This window comes from Trifolium pratense, linkage group LG3, assembly GCF_020283565.1.
Source record: "Trifolium pratense cultivar HEN17-A07 linkage group LG3, ARS_RC_1.1, whole genome shotgun sequence".
NCBI lineage: Eukaryota > Viridiplantae > Streptophyta > Magnoliopsida > Fabales > Fabaceae > Trifolium > Trifolium pratense.
The window spans coordinates 3,588,905-3,598,832 of NC_060061.1; the positions used below are offsets into that span (position 1 = coordinate 3,588,905).

Consider the following 9,928-nt stretch of genomic DNA (forward strand, 5'->3'; position numbering starts at 1 on the left):
GGCACAACAATTTAGTATGTATATATATAAGCTTAAAAATTGTGGAGGCTTGGAATAGTTCTTCAATTTGAGGAGACCATGTCAATGGTGGAGATTAATTAATTAATTAATTAATTAATTACTCAGTCCATTTCCGTGTGCATTGTGAGCAAGTTGTAGGAGAATTGAAAACAAATTAACTAGGCCGGTTGCTTAGAACTTTCACCGTCTATTCTATGCATAATTTGTTACACCTAATATAGTAAGTTTAACCAGTCAGGATCCAGTACAGTCACTGATTGCGTGCCGTCACATTTTTCTGACCGATCGATTTTGATCAGACAGTTTATGATAAAAATATATTTTAATTTTACGTTTAATTACAATTTTGGTCTCTCTTATTTTCAGAATTTTGCACAACTGGTCTCCCTATTTGAAAATTTTGGTCCTCCATAAAATATTTTGTCTAAAATATGGTGATATAACATATTTTAAATTAAGTTTATAAAGGAATTTTTTTAGAATTTTATCGATATCGGTATTTTCTCATCATCAGATTATATAACACAACGTTTAAAACATATTACTTCATCCGTCCCAAAATATTAGTTAAAAATTTGGACTAAATACATCAACTTTTTTTTGACCAATTTTTACTTATATTTTGGAACGACGGGAGTATATTAGCAATTTATAATTAAAAAATATAGAGGATCACAACTGTTATATTTTGAAATAGAGGTACAATTCTGCAAAATAGTGAAAATAGAGGACTAAAACTACAATTAAACATTGATTTTATAAAAAGTAAAATTTCAAGTCATTAAATTTTTTACCGCATGATCAAGACCGAACAGTAAAAAATGTGTGATTATACAATTGCATACGGCACAAAATTCAGATGTGATATGAGTTTTGTGAGGCTGTTGCATAGGTGGAATCCGACGGACAGTTGAATTGAATGAATCAGCCCAAAATTGCACTAGCTCTGTTTCCTAACAATGCAAGCTGCAATCAGTATTTTGAGACTTTGGAGCTGAAAGAATGTGAAGTTCTTTGTCTTGGTAACAACAAGTGCTCGCAAAGTTCAACGTATGAATATGGTTCTCCTTAAGATGTTTGACAACTATATAAATTTCTTTTTACGAGATATGAGCTAAGTTCGCAAGCTTAAACTAAATTTGTCGTCTATAACCAGGTTTGTTGGATTAGGCAGAATTTTGCATGGTGCATTGGTAACTAAAGTAGTTATCAAAAGATCAAATCAAATATTGTAAATAAAATAAAATAAAGTCAAATGTTATAAAAAGTGTTACATAATAAACCTTGTAATACTTTTATTCATATAATGTGTGACTACACATTACAAACTAGAGCAATGTGTTACCGCAAAACAAAGGTACAACTCGCGAGTCACATGACATATCTTATCTTCTTGAGAATACCATTATTGCATACTACAACAAAAATAGGTCTTTAATAGCATTTTTTTTAACTTTTAACAGCGCTTAAAAACGCTATTACTGATACCGCTATTATAAGTCATGAGTGCCTATAATAGCATTTTAAAACGCTATCAATGTGCACTTTTAATAGCGTTTTCCGAAAAAAAGCGGTATCGTAAGTCACATCTTTAATAGCGTGCGCACAAGAACGCTATTGTTACCTGTCAAATAAACACCTTTCATAGCGCCCGTGCCCCCAAAACGCTATTATAGGTCTACTTTTAATAGCGCTTTTCTAAAAAACGCTATTAAAGGTCTTCTCTAAATTTTTTAAAAAAAAATCTTTTTTTTTATCCAATCTTATCTTATATCTTATATATATATATATATATATATATATATATATATATATATATATAAAAATAAAAAGAACTACTTCAAAAATAAAATAAACTTAAAAGAGCTACACAGATTTCATTAATCATAAAATCAAAACACTACATAAGACATTCAAACATTATACCATACAAAATTTTGGTTAAAAATCTCAAACAATATGAATTAATCATATATATATATATATATATATATATATATATATATATATATATATATATATATATATATATATATATATATATGTTACAAACACTTGTATAATGACAGAAGTTAAGTAGCATGCCACCAATCACAACAACATCTGCTAAAATTAAGCAGTTAACAACACAAAGAAAAACATAAAAGGAAAAATTGATTGAACTATACGGTACGGACTTTGCAGCACTCAAATTCATCATATATAGGACCTCTATGTTCTGGTCTAAATAATAGGTGTACCGGTTCTTTTTCTTGCCCATATGAATACATCATCCCTGAAAGCATCACAAAAATATATCAAAAGATAAACATTTCAATTGATTCAAGCAGAGACTTGCACTAACAGGTATTCCTTATTCCACACACATACAAATTCACAACTATAAAAAATTATATTAGAAATGTGAGACAACACTTAATTATTGGATAATTGGTAGGGTACTTGTGATGAACACAACCGGAGTATTGCATTTAGCTGGGTTATTCTCCAATTCTAATATCTAAATCACCAAGGCAACTTCCAAATGATAAAGAGTTCCACGCTATTCTTTTCCTTTATGTTCACATCATGTAGTGTACTCAAATTAGATAGAAACAAAAATGATTAACAAATTGAACTAAATCTTTTGCAAATCATGCTTTACAAATGTGCTCTATAACTGAACATAAACCAGAACTTAAGCTTGTGATGAACAAGAATGAAATTTTACCTAACATTTTGGATTTGCATTAGAAATTCAAATTGCTCCTTCAAGACATCAATTTGTGAAACTTTCTCCTTGAATGCATTGATTACGGTTTGTATTAACAACAGCTGAACCTTTGTGATATAAGCTTCTTCATTGATTTGTTCCTGTGAGCAAATTAATATATGAACAAACCACAAATCAATAAAGCAAAAATCCAATGGACAAAAGATGAATTTTAAACCCTCATCAATCATTTTATTACAGGTTTTATAACAAGCTCCTAAGATGATACATTCATAATCCACGAGTCAATTTTCCATAATAAAAACATTGATCATATTCCATATGACATTCTTCTACCAATACAAATGTTTAAACCATACATCATGATAATATAACCCCAAAAGTGAGTACTATTTCTACATTAAAATATAAGTTCTAAATGTATACAAATCACATCTAAACATAAAAAGAAGAATCAGAAACAAAAGAAAAGAAATTCAGAAAACAGTAAGCGAATGCGTGAGAAAACTTACTAGAATTATGTTACAGAATTTATTGATAGGACGAAGTCCTAGTAGCGATGTCAACACAGCTGTTTTCAAAATCAAATGCCTACAGATGAAAATCTTGATTGGACGGGTTGGATTTGGCATAACTTTGTACCACCTTCATTATCTTTTGTAGTTTGGCACTGCTTTCAAAACCGAATGCCTACGGATCAAAATCTTATGAAGCGGGGCTGTGTTGTTGTCTCTGCCTGTGACCTCTGCCTATCTCAATCAGAAACAACGCCTTATTTGTTTCTCACGTGCAGCTTCGCGAATAATTTATGGAATTTGCTAGGGTCGATTCATAGATCCAGTTTAATTGCAGTAGTTTTCATTCGATATTTGAAAGTTTGGACGAAAATTGGAGTGTTTTCCTTACCAACACTGCTACGGGCGCAGTTCTTCATGTTTTCCATTCCATTTGGTTGGCAAGAAATGGCATTCGCTTCAGCAACACAAAGATAACTATGTACGCTGCACAATCGAAAATTCTAACGGCAAGCAATCTAAGCGCGACATTGGCTCCCGGGCTGTCAAACGCAGCAGAAAATGCAATTCTGCAGAAGTTCCAGCTTGCGCCCAGGCCAGCAGCTGCATCATCGAACAAATTGGTGTTTTGGCGGTCTCCAATCTTAGGATGGATGATGGAAAATACAGATGGATCTGTAACGAATGTCTCGGCTGCTTGTGTCGGACTGTTTCGCGACCACACAACAAGGTTTAGGCAAATTCACAACTTGTAAAGCATGATAAGAAATCAAACATGGTAGGCATAGTCTTATCCTCCATTCAATTTGATTTCAAATTATTTTTTTCTAGAGTTCTAATTCTAATATATATATATGAAATATATTCTTTGTTAATATAAAGTTCAGTACATTCAAATTGGGATAGGCATAATAGGTCCACTAATCCAAATATGAAAAATAACCAAGTAACAAACCACAAATACAAAACAATTGCTTTAAACCCTAAATTAATTGTACTAACAAACCACAAACACAAACCAAACACCTAAAACCCTAAATCAATTGTAGTAACATACCACAAAGCAAGCAAAAGTGAAGGAAGAAGAGGCAACCTGCAGTAGTCAGAGCTAAAAAATTGAAAGAAATCTGCAATTGAACATAGGGCTCAACATCAAATTTCTGCAACTCAGGTAAAATTGAAAAGTGAAAACAAGGATGAACATAAACGAAAGAAGAAAGAAATTGATCAAAGGAATGACCTGTTTCGTATAATTGTTCGCATCGAGGGAGAAGGGAGGCGTAGCCGTTGATAACAAAAACAGAGTGGATGAAAATTCGAGTACCGTGTTGCTATTTTTAGAATTTATGAGTTCTGGGTTCAATTGAATTTTCTTTTTAGGGTTCAAGGAGGGAAACGATGGAGAGAAGGAGGTTTCTAGGGTTCAGGTGAGTTTAACTGAGAAAAGATAGTTTATGAGTTCGACGGAGAGGACAAAGGTTTATAGGGTTTAAGTGATCGAACTGCTGAGGAAGAGAAGAAGAAAGATGAGTTCGATAGAGAGAAGAAGGTGACTTGACTTTGATGAAACGCGTGATGTGTTTGTGAATTTTGCGTGATTTTGTTTGTTACATATTTATTTTTATTTGATAAAGAATCCTATAATAACGCTTAACAAAAAGCGCTAACAAAGGACCACCTCTTTAATAGCGTTTATCCACAAAGCGATATTAAATGCTTCCGTTATTTTTCAGTTAGCACCCTATAATAGCGTTTGTTCAAAAAGCGCTATTATAAGTTGTGTCTATAATAGCGCCCGACCCAAAAACGCTGTTATAAGTCGCTGGGTGTAATTTTTAATAGCGTTTTACATAAAAGCGCTATTAAATTGGCGCTATTATATGTCAAAATTGTAGTAGTAGTAGTAACATAAAATTGAATTCGAATGAGAAAAGAAAAAAAAAAGATGAATGACTTATGTTTGAGACACTATTGTACTTAATATCAACATAAATATTATAAATACATTTGTCTCAATCACACATGGATCTTCATCCACTTCAACGGCTCATGCCCGATTCGGCTGCTGGAGCTGTTGTAGCCATAGCTATTCCTCGAGTCTGTTGCTCAACATTTCCATGCCACCCTAACCATTCCAAAGTTACGTTCATTAAAAATAAATCAAACACACATACTAAAGTATTGGTTCAAGTCATATATTATATATGGTTGATAAATAGTTATAGTGTATCTATCTATTATATATACATACCAGTGAACATGTTAAATCCACGGTTTTGAAGCTCACGATATTCTTGACTTAAAGCGCAAGGCTCACAGCAGCAATGAATCATACAATCTGTACAATCATTTCCTTTCAAACCGTATTGTTGTCTCATCTTTGACCGGTAGCAGCAAGAATACAAGTAACCACTCCCAAACACACAACAAAGCAATGCATACAAACTCCCACTAACACAACATGCTGGTAGATTAGAAAAAACCCTTTAATTAGTATTATATGCGTCACTTTGGAGTATATGATGTGATGTCTTAAACTCTCGTGAAATGAAATTAAATATTTTTTTTTTAAAAAAAAAACTTGGCATTTGACCTTAGGACCGACTAATCCAAGGGATCAATCTCACCGCCCACTTGCGGGGCCCCATTTAAAGTCATAGTTTTTTACTCTGTATGGACTTAGCTCACCGAAATTGATACCAGGGGAAATCGAATCTGAGACCCTGAGAAGAGCATACTCTAAGGACTCAAGCCAACATCACTAGACCAACCCCAACTGAGTTTCATATTAAATATGTTAATCCTAGAAAATTAAATATATAAAATTGTGTTACTGTCTCAACTTCTATAGTATGTTATAATAAAATTGTTTTGTTAAGAAATTAATGAATTAGTGGGTGTCTTACAAGTGGAATCCTTGTCAATAATTGCAGCAACTCGACCAAAAGTAAAACATGGACACCAGAACGTCCACCAACCTGAAACAATCGAGTGAAAATTAATATATAGCTATAATATAATATAATTAGTAATTGATTTAAAGAGTGTGTGCTTAATTACAATGTTCATATTGTTCCCACTTAGATCAGCAACCACAAAGACCAGTGGACCATTCAACTAAAGGTTTAGACAGAGGATGAGACGCGTACTCCGTTGTTGTGGCACCGGAGTACGCTGCTGTGTAGTGCTGTTGGTGCTCACCGGAAAACCTGTGGTGGCGGCTGATGGTGGCTGATACATTTTTGGAACTAAGTATCAAAAAATGAGTTAGAGGAAATTGTATGGATAAGGGTGTTGTTGTTTTGAGTTGGCATAGTGTGAAGATGTGAATCATTTATAAAGAAATGACTCAATGAAGATATTGAATGTACAAAGTCAGTCTTTGGCGGCTTTGCATAAGCTTGTCTTCATTTGTGAAACTTGTTCGTTAGTTCCAGTTAATTTCCACAGTCCACTATTATTAAAGAAAACAAAATTTTCTTGACAAAAAAAATATTGTTAATTAGTATTTCTGAGACACTAGTTAAAAATATAAGAAAATAATTTTTTTCATTGAAAATAATATTCTTTATATTTTTAAAATATTGATCACACACATTTCAAAGTAACTTTTCTATATTTGGTTTCTTTATATTATGCTATAAAGCTTTAATATTATGTATAATATCAATAACATATTATGCTATAAAGTAACTTTTCTATAGAGAAATACTTGCTTCTGTGATCAAAAAATGATATTTGGTCAATCAATTAAAACTTGACAACTCATATTGGGAGAGATAAAATTGCCAATGAAAATCAAAGAGAGAGAAAATGCTTGTCTTCTTCATCGGACTTAATATATCGGTACATTCGAATTAATGTACCGTAGAAGCTCCCTTCTTTTTTCTCTTCCTTTCTTAAATGCAAAGCTTTCATGTCTACCACTTGCCTTCTTCATCCTTCTATATTTCAATCTTTAATTTCACTCTCTCCACACATCATATAAATATTCATGGATTTTTTCCCTTTCATTTTAGCTTTGTAATCCGTCGATCTGTACTATTGTGGTGTGGCGATGTAAGTAAATCACGGCCATAGCTATCCATTCGTCGTCGATGTGTTTTCTCGCGTCATGACGAAGAGCCTAAGGTGGAAGGAATAAGGTTCTTCGTCGGAAAATATGTTCGGCGATGGCCGTGGCATGGTTTCTCTCTCTTTTTGCTTTTCATTGACAATTTTCTCTCTCCTGAGTTATCATCTTTTGGTTGGTTGAGACCAAATGCCAATTTTTAGTCACATGATCACTAAAGATTATCTCCTTTTCTATATGCCAAATATATGCCATTTTCCATAACATAGATTAAACATGAGAAAAAAAACTATTTTATTTAACTTAATAGCATTAATATATTATAGTCATTTTGTACCAAACAAAATACATAATATTAGTTTTAGAGCACATCAAAATACTTGTTTTTACTCAAAAATTCATAAGAAGTGTTATAATCACATCAACATCATCTTCGAGCATTTTGAGATACAAAATTATTTATAATCACATCAACATCAATTTCTAACATATATTTTTCAATTGATGGAGTTGTCAAACCGTTCAACCTGTCTTGTGATATTATAATGATTTAAAGTAGGTTTTAATCAAAACCTCAATTTTTAAAAAACTTCTATGGATTGTCTCGTTCTGTTTGTATTATTGTTTTTTTGGATTAAATATTTTTTTAGTCTCTCCATAATCACAAGCTTTTAAGTTTAGTCCTTCAAAATAATCAAAATAAGAACTATTATTACAAACTTCAATATTATGGAGGACTAAAATCACGAGTTTTTCACTTTTAGTCCCTATTTGCATTTTACATTGACTTTTGACGGACTAAAAGTTCTCATTTTTTCTTTAAAAAATCAAAATAGGGACCATTATTAATATTATGGAGGACTAAAATCACAATTAGAATTTAATAGGGACTAAACTTAAAAGAACGTGGTTTACCAATTTTTTCTAAAAGAATGTGATTTTATAGGAAGAAGACCACGCCAAAGATGTGGGTCAAAATTGACGTAGAAACTGGTGGAGTTCAACAAAATCATTGATGATTTGCAAAATATTGATGTGAAACTTGATGATAGGGACATAACTTTATTCTTGTGGACATCGCTACCTAGATTTGTAGAGCCTTTTAAGGGTGATCTCTCCTTTATGAAAATCCTTGGAGGAGGTTCAATCATTGATTAGAACCAAAGAGCTTACTAAGATTAAAGACTTTAAGGTAAAGATAGTGGAGAAGAATTTAATGTCTCAAGAGGGAGAAGTGAGAGTAAAGGAAAGAAATCCAAGTCCAAGTTCGAGCAATGTGTGTGTTTTCACCATAAAACAAAGGTACAACTCGCATACAGATATATATATCTTATTTCTTGAGAATACCATTATTACATAGTATAACATAAAATTGGATTGAAATGAGAAAAGAAAAAACATGAATGACTTATATGTTTTAGACGCTATATATATATATATAAGTACTTAAGATCAACACAAATATCTTGAATACATTTATTTCAATCACACACAAATCTTCACCCACTTCAACGGTTCATGCCTGATTCGGCTGTTGGAGCTGTTGTAGCCATAGCTATTCCTCGAGTTCGTTGCTCAGCATTTCCATGCCACCCTAACCATTCCAAAGTTCAATCAAAATAAATCAAATATTATGGTTGATGATAAATATGAGTGTATCCATATATATGTATATACATACCAATGTCCATGTTAAATCCACGGTTTTGAAGCTCACGATATTCTTGACATAAAGCGCAAGTCTCACAGCAGCAATGAATCATACAATCTGTACAATCATTTCCTTTCAAACCGTATTGTTCTCTCATCTTTGACCGGTAGCAACATGAATACACGTAACCACACCCAAACACACAACAAATCAACGCATAAAAAGTCCCATTAACACCACATGCTGCAAAACCATACAAAATTAATCACTATATGTATATATTAAGTTTACTCACAACGATTAATTTTTTTCATTATTAATTAATTAACTATATTTGAATTATATACCTTTTAAAATATATACATCCGTCACTTTGGAGTATATATATAATGTGATGTCTTAAACTCATTAAATTTTCATATTAAATATATATATTAATCCTAGAAAATTAAATAAATAAAATTGTGTTACGTACTATCTCAATTTCTATATGTTATAAGGAATAAATTGATTAATTTGTTAAGAAATTAATTAATGAATTAGTGGGTGTCTTACAAGTGGAACCCCTGTCAAGGATTTCGGAAACTCGGCCAAAAGTAATACATGGACAGCACAACGTTAAGCAACCTGAAACAAATTAAATAAGACATATATGTAAGATTCAATCGAGTGAAAAATGAAAATTAATATATGGCTATAGTTATATATAATATAATTAGTTTGATTTAAAGAATGTGTGCTTAATTACAATTTCCAGGGTTAGAACAGCAATCACAAAGCCCGGTGGACCATTCAACTAGAGGTTTAGATAGAGGAGGAGGCGCGTACACCGATGTAGCGCTGTTGGCGCTCACTGGTAAACCTGTGGCGGCGGCTGATGGCGGCTGATACATTTTTGGAACTAAGTATATTCAAAAATGAGTTAGAGGAAATACTTAGTTTTGAGTTGGTATAGT

General features: G+C 32.3%; 1 pseudogene; it reads right to left on the reverse strand.

The window, feature by feature from the left end:
* Positions 1 to 5,174: 5,174 nt before the first annotated feature.
* Positions 5,175 to 9,928, reverse strand: LOC123913592 (annotated as a pseudogene).